Source organism: Athene cunicularia (genome assembly GCF_003259725.1).
Source record: "Athene cunicularia isolate RWA chromosome 9 unlocalized genomic scaffold, athCun1 chr9_part1, whole genome shotgun sequence".
In the NCBI taxonomy this organism is placed as follows: domain Eukaryota; kingdom Metazoa; phylum Chordata; class Aves; order Strigiformes; family Strigidae; genus Athene; species Athene cunicularia.
In genome coordinates, this window is record NW_020799110.1 from 20970234 (window position 1) to 20985184 (window position 14951).

The following is a 14951-nucleotide window of genomic DNA, read 5'->3' on the forward strand; positions in this document are numbered from 1 at the left end:
AGATTTGCCAGCAGGCAACAAACTGATGGCTGATACTTAAAAAGCCAGATCCAGTAGTAATTTAGTGCAGACAGATTTTCACACTCTCTGATCATTTGCATAATTCAGTCTTTACCACCATTAGTATTTGTGTCAGTTTTATTCACGGTGCTCCCCATAGCTGCATTCTGTTCTTCAGCAGTGCAAAAAGCCACTCATTCCCCTAGTAATATTCAGTGGGATTCTTTCAGAACCCTGAACTGCTTTCTAACTTCACAGAGCATGTGTGAGGTACTCTAAATTACAACATATCTAAATTCAGATTTCTCTATCATATCAAGAAGACTGTTTACTTATTGGCCTTATGTGGAGCTGCCTCTACAAACTAATGCATGCCTTTTATTACCTAGCTAACAGGTAGCAACGTATGCTAATATTCTGTTTGCACCTGAAAGAGTGAAAGAGTCAGAGACTTTCCCACACATTCAGGATTGGAGAGTTAAAACCAGAAATTATTTACATAAATTAACTTATACTAGAAAAAGGCAGGAATAAGAAAAGCAAAGCACACTGGAGAAACTCAGAGGGAAGACACAGAGGATTAAGGGGATAATGAAGGAGACCAAAGACGAGAGCAGTTTGTATATTAATTCAACAATCTAGTTTAATCCCACTGAATGATTGCTTACTTCAGACATACTATAATCAAATCAGGTCTCTATCAACTGGTTGCTAGGCTATAAATGTTAAGATGAACCACTCTTACAATAATAGCAATACTTTCTAGTCCTTACAAATAGTTACTGCAGGTTGACAGCATGAGCCACGGTTTGCCTTGTTCCTTAGCTTATTCATAAAATGTCTCCCATATGTACTTCACGTAGTGATTCCAACCTTTGAAGTGACTCTTTGTGAAAGAACTTTAAAGGAGAAAGTTCTGAAGGGTACCCCAAATTTAGATATGATGGAAGGAACTGGCATGCTGTAGAAAACGTTAATTTTCTGTTATTTTTCAAGGAATGGAATTCTTAAAGGCAGGGACAGTATGAAATCCATATTAACTCTCAAATCCTTACTTTAGAAAAAAAGGATAAAGTAAAAGTTTAAACACAAACATGACTAATCAAAAAGGATACCACACACAGCCAATTCACAGAATACTTACAGATCTGTCACCTTCTGTGACATCTCTGTAACTTTTACACTAGCAATTGTATTTAAAATAAATTTGTGATTCACCACATTAAATATAACAATGTATAAAGCAAGATGTCTAGGAGAGAGCATAAGGCAGCCAATCTGATACTCCTACTTCATGAAAATTTTAGTTTACTATATATTATTAGGTTCTTATGCAGGACCAATCTACATGGAACTACGATGCCTTTCCGGTCACATGATGACACCTTTCTGGTCACATCGTGACTTTTTTTTTTTTCCCCCTCCATAGCTTGCCAGGGTCCTCTTCAGTGACTGCAGTGAATTTGCTGATTGAAGCTCACGTTTGTCGATCCTAGTGTGATTCGTTGTCTATAACTGCTTAACTGGCACACGCTGCCTCAGTCACTGTCCAAATGTTCTAATTAGTATTCACAATATCCTCAGAAAAGAGAGAGCAAGTATCTTTCCTGGCTTGTTTAGCTATCTCCTGTTTCATATACAGGATTTATCCTCAAAAATCTTGTGATGTCTGACCTTGATATGTATGGAAAATTTTGCCTGGGCATGCTGCCAGACATTTTGTTTAATATCTACATTTTCTCCCTCTTGGCTGCCTTGTTGCTGTATTTTTTTTCTCCCTTCTGCCTTGGCTTTTTTCATAAGTACTTCAGGGCTCATTACCTTTACCCAAAGACACTGGCATTACAGATCTTTCCAGACCTACCTTTTAAATGTTGTTCCTAATAATATACTGTGAAAAGCAGGGAGAAAATTTCAGAAGCATCTAACTAACTTTGGAACTTAAATTTCACTGACTTTCAATCAGCCAACTATGACATAGTTGTTAACTCAGACTATGACAATAATATTTTACACTTATAATTATAAAAATACATATGACTACATTAAAACAGTTGATAATCATGTTTGACTCTTGAGGTGTATTTTGTGAAATTTATTTAAAAAATCTTGCATAGTGTAAAAAAAGAAATGCTCTTTTTGATCCTTTATTACAGCCCTGTGAAAATTAGGATAATTTGGTGAGAAGATGAAGTGTATTTATTACAGCTACAAGCATCTTTTCCCACATACAAGCTCATCCCTAATATCCAAACATATATGCATATTTAGGTTCTATTTCCCAGTCTCATTAACAGGATGAAAAAAGTGATGTTGTTAATAACTGGAATTTTCTTCAACTCCTAATTAATTGCTTTTCTCTCAGAAAATTCTTTGAAAAAAACCTATTGAGATAAAATCCATCACTGTAACAAGGTAAACTACTGGGTATTACTGAAAGCTGCATGTGTGATCTCTACTGCTTTGCAGTAGACTGTTAACATTAGGAATCTGCCATGGCTTTAAAAAATGTTCCTTGTACTCACCAAGTTTACGGGATAATTATTGCTTTATCCCCATTTAAACATTGAGATTACAGGTTTGTCCTGGCTTAATTTTATGAGTTCTGCTAATATCAATAAACTGTCATACTGGTAATTTTCTGTACTAGTGACCAAAGGGACACATGAAGTACAAGGTTAAAAAATTACAAGTAAAAAGCCGGGACCTTGAAATTTGAGGCACTGGGAAATAATATCCAACATCAGTTTGCTAACATTTTTGTATTGATATGCTGAAGGTACCATTTTATGAATCTCTGATTCCAAAAAACAGAGAGAATCCAAAGAAAAGCTGGAGGGGAAAAAAGAGAAGGACAGACAGAACCTTAACCAGATTTGGAAGTTTGGCAAGAAAAAAATCTTTGTAATTTCTGTTCTGCAATTTATCTTGTCTAGGCAATTATCTTAAGAAAAATGCCAACCATCTACTGATGGTTTTGTGGATAGGCCTAAAAATATTGAATTACTTCTCAAAGGAAAAAGATGGTGACAAAATACTGTGTATCAAGTTCTATCCCAAAGAACTGCCCAATCCCATCTGCAGAGAAATAAAGGCTATCCAAACTGACCTTGAACACTCTCTGAGGACAGCACATGCACACCACCCAGATTAGATGCTCCCAGATCCTTAGGAGAAAATGTAACTTCTCAAACTTTATCCACAGTTATGAAATTTCATGCAAGGTGGAGTGAAGATTTGCTCTTGAAAAAGGAGGAAGTCAGCCTGAAGCTAAAGCAAATTAATATTGTTGACCTTGGCCCTGACTCTGCTCCTGTTTAACTTAACAGAAATACTCCTATTAATTCCATTGAGACCTGGATCAAGCCTCCTGTTGAAGCAAAATCAAAAGCTTTAGGTTAGAGAAATTTCAGGCAATGATAGGATTATTAAAATACAAGATGATGTTCTAATATTGAGGAGTTATCGTCTTGTGTAGGTTGAGTGATTTATTGACAAGAAGACTTGTGTATGCATCCAAAAAGACACTGGATTCTTGCTTAACTGTGAAAAGGAATTATTTTACTTACAGAAGCTTTATAAGGATATTTTTTTAGAAAATCTATGCTTTTAGTTATGCAGGCATGCATACACAGAATGTCTGACAGTCCTGGGCAAATCATGGGGAGTCAGATGACTAGCACGTTCTGGGTAAACTGAGATATACTTTTCAGGACCAAAACCTCTAAGTGACTCAAATACCTACATTTCACTTGAACCTAATTTTTTTTCCCTATTTCAAGAATATTAGTGTTACTTTCGCAGAAGTGTTGTGACACTAAATATACTTAAAATGCAACAATTATCTGGCAAAAAAAAATTATTGTGCTAAATACAAAGCTGAGGTCAAATCTGACTGTAACGCTTATTCATTAAATGATTCAATGCCAGCAGTAGAAAAGCTCACCATATTTGTTGGATCTGTGTTCCTTCCTAAGTTTTTTTGCTTAGTTCAGAAATCTGCTTTGCATATTCCTTTCGCCAAACTTTGAAGCATTGGACAAATGATAGGCAACTGCAGTAAATCAGATCAAAAAAAAATTTGAAAAGAACAATCCTAATAGACATGACAGTTTGAACAGATAAGGTGAATTCTGCTCAAAAAAAAAGTATTTTTTAAAATCATCAAATACAGTAAACCATCTATCTGGACAACACATTTACCTTTCTTACGAGTTGAATGGTTAGCTAGAAATGTAATCCAATATCTACAAGAAACTTCTTTTTGTTTTGTTCTAGTGCAGTTTAAATGTATAGACTCTACTGCCATATTTCTGAATTGTTTATTTGAACCATGGAAGGCTTACCTAAGCCACTCTACATGGGAGCAGAGTCAGAACTACTGTCATCCAGTGTCACTATTTTAAGTGAATGTGACTTTTCAAACTAGCATCTTCACCTTACAGATTTTTATATTAATAAAAATAATACATTCCTGCATGACTTGAAACTGTTATATATTGTATTTAATATTAACTCATTTTGCCTGCCAGAACTTGGGCTTTTTTACCACATTCAAGACTCTAATCCTGTAAAGAGCCTTCTGCTCAGTGTGCATTTGTATAAGGAACGAGCAACATTCTCAACCCTTTTCCAGTCTCAAGAATGATAGGTGTGTAAGAGTTGTCTTCTGTCTGTGATCTGAGTGGAGCAAATAACCTACTGTGTAGCAAAAATAAATCACCTCCTTTACAAAGGGAGAAACTGTGCTAAATACTAAAAGTTCCCAAGAGAACGTCTCTAGTAATGCAAAGCCAAAATACAGCTATGATCATGGAGTTTAGACAGACCAAACCAATTTCTTCAATTTTCAGCACATTTGACTGCCTGTCTTCAGTGTGTGACTGATAAATTTAAGTAGATCACCTCAATGGCTTCCATTAATACAAATACCTACATGGTAAGGATATCAATTTAAGGAACCCATACTTCAAAAAAAGCAACTCCTTATTTCACTGCAGTATTTCAAGACAGGGAGGATATATTTCCATGGAGAGTTTTTTCTTAAAAAGTATTACCAATCTCAGTTTTGGGAAATATGAATACAGTTGAATTAATAGAAGACCGTTAAGACACTCAACACAGTCTCGGTGCTTTAAATGTTACTTGTGTAAGGTGGAACTGTAATCCAGTGAATATTTTGCTTCGCACTCAACAGCAGTGACTCCGATTCCTACTCATTTTTTCTGTTATGAGGATCTCCAAAACTGCATGGATACAGTGGCTTCAGTACCTGTCTCCCTCCACATCAAAGCATTGACAACAGCTAAAGAATAGGGACCAGAGTTATGAAAGCTTTTTTTTTTTTAAAAAAAAAGAAAACAAAAAAGCATTATGTGACATATCTGAAAATGTCTCATAAAACCAAAAATATATGTATCTGATTAGCATTATTAGAAGCTTATTACTGGAAAATGAACATGCAATAGATGAGAACACATCATCACAAAAAGCTAGTGCTTGGAAGCTAGTAAATGCAGAGTTAAAGCCAAAAGTTCAATGTTAATTCTGCCCCATCTGCTTTCTACATTATGTCACACAGTATGACTCATTTTACATTTCTTGATTTTTTCATGTTATAAGGAAAATTCTAACTAGAATTTCTCACAGTCTGACACACATACATATGAAATTAAAATATTCTATTTTTTGATTAAATTTTTATCTCACTGAGATCTAATAAATCCAGTTTGAAGGGATTTAATAATATTGATATTGTATATGTTTGATATTAGCTGGTGGAAACTTAACACTGGTTCATTCTGAAAGGATTAAAATATTTTGGGCTGTTTTGAATGCCTTCATTCTGGGTAAGCCTTTAACAGAAAAATGGCAGGTGGCTCAGATGGCAGAAGAGAAATGACTGGGACCTGATTTCCTGTGGATTTGTGTCCTTTGCCTCCTTAAATCCACCGCTGGCTAAACTCTAGCATCCTCCATATCATATAACATTTATAAAGAGAAAGAGAAGCTCATGGTCTGAAGCTCTGCTACCAGCTGACTGATGACTATGTGCTTGCTGCTGGGCCAGGTAGCTTATGCCAGACAGAGCACATGAAGTTTTGAGCTCCCCTGTGCTTTTCCTTGGTGAACACTAATTTGAATCTTTCCTGTTCCCCAGGAGTTGATTATCATGAAATCTGATCATATAATTGTCTTCCTCCTTGTCTGTTACAACTGGCTAAATGTGACCTGCAGGTCAAAAATTGGTGAAAAAGATGGGTAAAAATCAATAGCTTACAGTTACTCAATTAAGAATAATTTTATTTGGGAAATCATCCTATGTATGATTAAATACAAAAACTGAAGAGGGAAGATAGAGTACCTGGATGCCGTATAGATTTTCATGCTATTTTATGCTACATGTTTATAAGACAATTGCATCTTCAAAAGTATTGTATCAATCTATGTAACGAAGGGATTTCACCAACCAGAAAAGAAAAAAAGCACATCAGTGTTTCATATGTTGTTGTGGTTTGAACTCAGCTGGTAGCAAATCGCCACATGGCTGGTTGTTTACTTCCCTCCCACTGGTCAAACAGGGGACAAAACCAAAAACAACAAAAAAAGTAGGTTAAATAACAAAGGTTTACTAGCAAAACCAACAGTAATGATAGCAGTCCAAAACAGGTAAAATGCAGGAGTGGCTCACTGAGCAGCGACCTCCACTGCACCGGCCCAGCCGGCCCCAAACCCAAAATACACCCAACGGCAGCACGTGACCTCGCACCTGCCTATATGCTGAGCTTTCGCATCACGTGACACGGGATGGCCCAATGGCCACTCGGGGCCCGCCCCTCCAGTTGGGCGCCCTCAGCCTCGGCAAGTTAACTCTGTCCCACCCAAACCAGGACAGTAAGTCATCCCCTATTTTCCCAGCCCACACAACAATACGTTTGAACCACTCATGGCTTCATTTAGCTTGTAACTTTTAAGTGGATTCTGAAAGTCATGACTTAAACAGAGGGAGCTGTATTTTCTATTTTGGTCTGGTTTTAATTTGGGTAATCTTTCCATTAAATATAGCTATTTATTACATTTGTTAAAAGCCTATACCGCTAATTTAGCTAAAAAAAAATCTAATGGAGTTGTACTGGAAGTTTTCCATAAAATTAATGTTCCAGACTTAATGGATGTCTAAGGTATCATTATTAACGGGAATATTCCATAAACTAAAATCAGAGTCTTTGAATTTGTGATCTGATACAGTTAGATTGGGGCTTATTGAAAGCTGGAACTATGCCAAAGTACCCAGGAATTCAATTTGAACACCTTATGGAGGTTAATGCTTTTACAGTATTTACTTTAATTAGTGTTTTATTAAATGCTCAGTTTCACTCACATACTTGGACAAGAGTAGCAGCCAGCCTGTGGATAAAGTAAGTATGACAGAGGTAAGATCACTTTACTTTCTCTACATCTGTCAAAAATACCAATCTTCTGTATGATTTCTAGGGTTATATTGCTTTTGGCTACATTACCACAACACTGAAAAAGTCATATGTGTGTATCACAGACTGTACTGTGGCCAACCAAGATTACACTACAAACCGTAGGCCTCACAAACCATTTTGCTCTACAGCTTCACTCCTATTGGTCTGCGCTACTTGATAACGTAAGCATGCACTATATCTTTCCAAAATTCATGGGGTGTGTGCATGTCTTTCCTTTTCTTCCAAGCTGAATTTAAAAGCACAATTTTCATCTGGTTAATTACATTATGTATTTTTATCCTTTGGGGAAGGAAAGGTTTGCCATGGTAGTTAACTCTTAACACAAAAGAGATTATTCTTCCTTTATTCTGGGACTGGTCATAGGCCAATAAAATCAGATTTTGTCCCTGTTGACTGTAGTAGGCTTAGAAACAATTTCTTCCTACATGTTTTGTCAACAGTGAAAGTACTAAAGTAAAAATAAAATTTAAAAATGTACAGAATTTATTTCTATTTTCATTTACAAATTAATCAAGAACAAAAATTGGTGGGCTATGAGAAATTCTGTAATCATGGTATGTGTGGGATGACTATATTTACCATAGTCTTTGGACTTTTGTGTCTGACTGTTTTGCCAATTACGAGGCCTAGCATAAAGGACACAGCCAGCATAAAGATGAACCAATAACCAAATTGTATTTGATACAAAAGGGTCAGTACATGGGTGGGCACTGGGGGTACAAAGAAGTCAGGCAGATCATACATGATCGACATCAATCCCACTGACCCCAACAAGAACACCACTGCACAACGAACAATGGGTGGAAAAAAGGGTGAAATGCAGTCACCCATAGAAGGGATAGGAGACAACCATGTCAACAAGACAAACACATAAGACCAAAGAAGCCACACACTGAATCTCTACACAGCCCACCTTTAAAAAAGCCAGACCTGACTGGAGCCCAGTCCCAGGGAGGCAGGAGGTCCTTCCCCAACAGGGAACTCTGCACAGGGCACCCACCTCACAGACAGACACTGCCCCTGCCTGCAAGGGGTCCCAGCTTTTATCCCTCAGTGGGACACCTGACCTTTGCTTACTGACTGCAGACACCTGGGGCTCCTTTACCCAATGGCTCTGTCTGCCAGGCCGGCCCCACCCTGGGGGGAAGCCTAAAGGTAAACTCACCCCCACTTTGGGAAGGGCTGTGGGAATCACCCATATGTCAACCTTAATTTGGGGCTTGGGGTTGAAACCCCAGCATTTCATTACCCGTATGCAAGAAATGAACTCCATAAATGTTTAATCTTCCAACTCATTTCAGCTTCACAAGGCCACCATATTTAAGCCTTTTTAATGTAAAAAAGATACAAAATGGTTCTGTTATTTCTTTGCCTCCAGCATGGAAGTCTATTCTTCAGTATGCATCTGCTAATACCTGGTAACAATGATTCAGTTATGAACCAAATTTTCTATACAGAGAGAATTCAGTAGTTGATATTCTCTCACTTATTGGCACTACAGGGCTCAAAGAAGCAGCATTTCCTTTCATGAAAAGCGCATTGTTGGCTTCCAAATATCACCTAACAAAAGCCACTAATGTAGATAGATGACATTATAATCTATTGTCTTTTTCTAAAGTGCTTCTATAGACAACTGAATTCAGTAAACACTTTTAGAAAAACTTTGCAAATAGGGAGGCAGATATGTTTGCTTGATTCTCTTTTAAGGTTCATTTTATAATAGACAGAACAGTATACAGACTAGAGTATATACACACATGCACATATTAATAAATACAAGGATGATGAGCAAATGTCTTTAAGTATACATTTTCAATGCTGGTGCACAGAGCAAAGGCACATGCAAGTTGTGGACCTCACTATTACCACAGTTTCAAAATATGAGGACTTCAGAAGAGGTTTGGGGTTTTTTTTGAAGATGAACTCACTTGCAGTGGAGCTGATTTGAAGGCACATTTAAACATGCACATGGACAGTGATCATGAAGTAAGCTGCTGAGTGACCTAATATTCCTGCTATTCTTTAGTAACTGCCAATGATGAAAGAAATGAAAAAGAGTAAGCCCCCTGATATTTACAATACAGTAGTGAAACAGAAGAATATGTGCACATATAATAACACTGAGTATTTAATGAAGTAAGGTAAAGTTCAGACACATCTTATCCCCTAGAAATTTATTAATCTGCTAGACTCTGCATATACTCTGCATTTAATTCTTGTCAATAACTAACTTTTTTGTAGACTTGGTCAAAACACTGTACTATATTCCTCACATCCAGTGAATTAAGGCCGTACCTTCCAGAAAGGAACTGGAATGACTAATTCATTCATGGTTATGAAATGAGTGAATATTTACTGATACAAAATTGTGTAAATATTCAGATACCTACTTGACATCATGGCCAAGAGATACAGAGGTCCAAAAGCAATAAAGTGAAAGAAAAAATACAAAACTTAGAAAGGATGTCTACAAACTAAAAGAAAGATAAAAGAAGTGAATCTTTAAAAATAAAGAAGAAATCAAGAAAACAGAATGGCACTTTTGACCTAAAAAGATTAAAAATTAATATATGATATAATAGGTAGCTAAAGAGATCAGAGTGTAGAATAGATTATTTGGAACAGAAAAATAAAACTATAAAAATAAAGGAAAAGAAGTCATTTCTACCAAGGAACATTTACACAAAACAGGGGTTGTTTTTTTTTAACGTGAAGTGCTGTTAAAAAACTGCAATACTATTTAAAAAATACCAAACCAACAAACACTAAACACCCCACCCCCATTATTAAAGTCTAAAGGAAGAACCTTCCAGAAAGAGGGTTTTTTTCAGCTTATTTTTATTTTCCAAAATTTGAGAACAGTGAGTCAGAAATATTTGTAAATCACTGGGAGTACCTTCAAGCTCAGATCATTTCAGTAAAATTGCAATGTTTTATATAGTTTTGGGAGGAAAGTGACTAAGAAAATTAATAATGATGGAAAATAATCTGGGTCAGATTTTTGGCTGCTGATAATCAACTTCAGTGATCCAACATCCATTTTTATAACCATTTGGAATAAGGCTATGGAGATATTGTAGTACTTAGCTTCTGGAAGTATGCTGATGTCTTATTTCTTGGCTTTCTGAGGACATCAGAAGGTAAATGCATTATACTGTACTTAAGTTTAGAAATCATGCAGCAGTTTATGTGAAATGAGTAGTAGGAGAGTATGGAGATAGGAAAAGGAATCAGGCACACATTCATTCAAGTCTTTCTGGGTGAGCCTGCAACTCTGCTCCAGGGTATCATTGCTACCTTGCTTGGGAGAGCTCTAGACATCCTTGATAAGGCAGTACTTCAGAACATCAAAGCTGACACAGCACTGCCTTCAGCTTCTGCTGCCTGTGGCCACAAGCATATTTTCAGCTGGTTAGTTCATGCTGAGCTCCATGTTGCTGAAACATTACAGGGGTCATAAATGATGTGAGCACAGGTAAAAATGACTAGAAGAAAAATTACAAAATTTCAGGGTAAAAATCAGGTTTATCCACCACTGCTGGCTCCCTTAATAAAGGTATACAACACCTACAGTGTAAAGTACCTTTCTTGTAGTCTTTCATACTGGTACTTTTTTGTTGCCTGAACAGCTCTCCAGCCCAAGGATTTCACTAGAATGTCAGGTACAATTTTGCTCTAAGGTCCATCTGGCTGCAAGGGTTAGTGGCAACCAGACCTGCAACATGGCTTCAGTAGTAGGTGTAATCACATCCTAATTCCTTAAATGACTGAAAGGTTTGAAGCTATTTGCTCAGTTAAATATTTAAAAGTACTGTAACATTTGCATTTCAATCCTCATGTTCAATGAGCCACTGCTCTTACAAGGAAGATAAGAAAAATGCCTTTAAGCCATTTTAAAGATCACGTGATGATCTGGCCATAAATAAAAAGAACTATTTCTGACAGCCCTGTGTCAGGATACAGAAATAGAGCTCACTGCATTTAAGAAGCAAGATATTGCTTATAGAAGGCTATTGCTACATCAAGACCTTTAATTATGATGAGAACTGTCCATGTTTTAAATACCTCAACTTTTATGGACCAGAGCAGCAACTAAGTGCTTAGACAAGACTGTAATGTTGTGTTCTAGACACTGGCTAAGAGCCAGTGCTCTTATGGCAGAGAGTAGTAGTATAGTGTACCGTATTTCTACCTATTGACCCAAAGAATGGAAGGTCCTGCTGTAACTTGAACAGGCTGATTATGTGGCTACTCCTCTGTAAAAATGAGGGAGTATATAAAACACTTAGGCTGAAGAAGTAGAGTAATATCCTTGCCATGTTTCTTCCACCAGCATCAGTCCAGACCAGATCAGTCCAGACCAGATCAGTTCAGGTCAGGGTCCCACTGGAAGGCGCTTCAAACAAGCATGGAAAGGCCTGGATGTGAGCTGGTGTCCCAGATGATATTTGTATTGCTTGAGACACTGCTGAGAAACACCAAGGTGATTGAGCCAATGGTAGTACATTATCTGGTACTTGTATAGTACCACGTTTCCAGGAAGGATACAGGAATGCAATTGAGAGGCTGAGCAAATGTTGCATATATCAGCGTAGCACATGAAAGGCAAATGGTAATGCAGAAAAGAAACTAAGGGTGAGTGTTAATAGGATGCTTGCTATTCCATGGCACTGTAAGGCTCATAGCCCATATTTCAACTCTATTTCTTGGGTAGACGATGTTTAAAATATTCATCCCTCTAAACCACACAAAAATTCCTGCCCTGTTGGTGGCCTTCTTGTAGGTGTTGTTTTTAGCAGTGGTGATTTGGCCCTGAGCAAGGTATTTTAAAGCAACCCTTGTAAACTGGATGTCAGGGAACAACAGAGACTGAAAAATCTTCTTCCAGATAGACAAAATATATCTAATCCTATAATAGCTAGCATGAGGGGTTTGGCAGACATCCCAGAGTGAAGGACAGAGCTGATCAATATTAAACATTCACAAGCAAGTAGAGCAAGCCAACAAGAAAAATAGAGCAGGTAGCCACTGTTTTGAGAGAAGAAGGAATGCTCAGGCTAAGGGAAACAGAGTTGGTATTTGGACACTATCTCAGTTAAATGCAGATTTTGTCATGTGGGTTGTATAACTGTTGAACATGATTAACTGTAAGCACAGTTTTCTACCTAACTGTCTCACAAGGCCTGTCTGGAATACAACTTTTGCCAGAGCTCTTCAGATTCCACAGCTGAAATATGACATTCTTTTTAAGAAAACAGCTCTACAGATACACTTTTAATAAGGTTAGCCTAGAGACTTTCATCTACATCCTTTGTGCAGTAGTGAATAAGAAAAGGAAAAACTAAAGTAGCAACCTGCCTCATGGAACTTTAAAGTCTGGAAAAGAGAAGGAAAGTAAAATTAATTCATTAGAGAAAAATATTCTCCATCAAGTCAGTATATCCCAATAATATGGAGCTTTTCAACTACTGTTCCAAGAATTCCATTCACTAAACTTCAGAATAGGATCAGATTTTAATTCATTCACACAAGGACACAATGTGGCCCATGACATTCTAAATCCCCAGGACTGTTTAGGATGTCTGTCACAATTAAGTTAATCTGTGCTTCGAATTTAATTCTCCATTTCTCAGGCTTTCCATCCTTTCATTCAAAACCCATTCAGAGATGGTCCCTAAGTCTTAATAAATCAGAATTGCTTTGACATGCAACTGTTTTAGATCTTACTGCTATGAACAAGAGCTAAAAAGAGAATGAATGAAAATGTATATTATATCAGGTGCTATAAAGTTGGCTTGTAAATCTCTTAAACATTCCTCCTATTCACCAGACTTTCTACACTTCATTTTTATATGCCCACAATTTAAAGTAAAATCTGAGGTTTTCCTACATTCTTCTAATCCCACTGTTTCTAGTGTCCTGAATGCCAGACACATATTTCAGATGCATTCCTTGCATGCAGAAGAAAGGATATTCAAATAACACTTCATAATGTCAGCCAAGCATATTTCCTTTCAAACTCATCCTCAGTTCATGCTGTTTCTTTTGTACTCTTCCTGACAAAAATATGCTCTATTTTTCTCGAGCTTTTCAACGAGATAGGGACTGTCTAGGAAACATGGAACATCTCTTACCTTATCGAGAAAAGAATGGGAGTCAAATCTGTAGTCATCAGTACATGCAGAAAACAGGGGATTTCAAATCTTCAGCAGGAATGAGACCAGAATTTCAAGATGAAGTCTTTATTGACAAACATGAAGAAGCAAGGGACAGAGGAGATTCAGGAACCTTGATGTGAGGGGTGAGACATCCTTTCAACATTTGCTCTTACCAGCAGAAGATGACAATTAACTGTTCAGCATATATGAAAGGACAGTTGTTTTGGGATACTCATCTCCAGCTGCTGGTGTAAAGTCAAGTCTTACAATTTTCATTAATATTTTCCTCACTGTCTGGGGTTGTCAGTCTTTTTACATAATATGGTTGATTTTCCTGTTCACACTTGCCCAGTAAAGGGAATCAAATTAGAGGGCATGACCCAAAGAAGCAGACAACTTTGTATGTAACTGTGTTCTATAAACATCATCTTGTTTCTATTCTCTTCTCTTGAGCTGAATTCCCCTCCAGAGGGTAATGAGTCCCTGTCCCTAATCGCATAACTCCTATGTTAAGATGAAACTTAACGGAAGCCATAAAAAACTCCTACCATCTACTGTGAAGGTCACTTTATAAGAGAGAAGATCTCTGTAGTAGCTAGTAATAACTAAACGATAGTTCTCTAGCCTTCCTGTGTGTTTCCTATCTATATTTAATTCTATTATAGTAAGAAAAAAATATAAAAATAATCAATAAATTCTTTAATCACAGAGGAATGGAGGGATACAAGTGAATGTAAATTAATAGATGCTGTGTGATTCCAAAAAAGAAAATTCAAAGAAACTAGGCAGAATCCAAATCATTTTGTTGCTGTGTGCCTTAGTGAATGATAGCTCTGGGAACAAAATTCCAGCAAGATTTGTCAGTTAGTCAAAATAAATGTTTGTAATTACAAAATGAAGTGAGTTTTAATTCAATAGTCTCAAAATAGAAAACAGAACATAAATCCGAACTTGCATGGGAGAAACTGGAGACAGAAAACAAATCATGATTGTTTACAGAGACTCCAAAGAGATCAGACTATTTAACATATGCTCATTTTCAGAAGATTGGGAATGGTAAGTGATTTTTATTGATGTTCCCTGTAGAAATAATAAATGGGATGTTGGACACTTTAGTCAAAGACTCTTCTAATCTCCACGTACATGTTTCACCTGAACAGACAAAATTCATAGACTAATATGATTGCAGTCATAATGCTAATTGATGGAGTAACTGTACAAATACCATATGGAAATTCAGAATTTAATCCAAAACAGTAAACACCACCTAGAGACATCTTAAACAACATATAATTCTGCA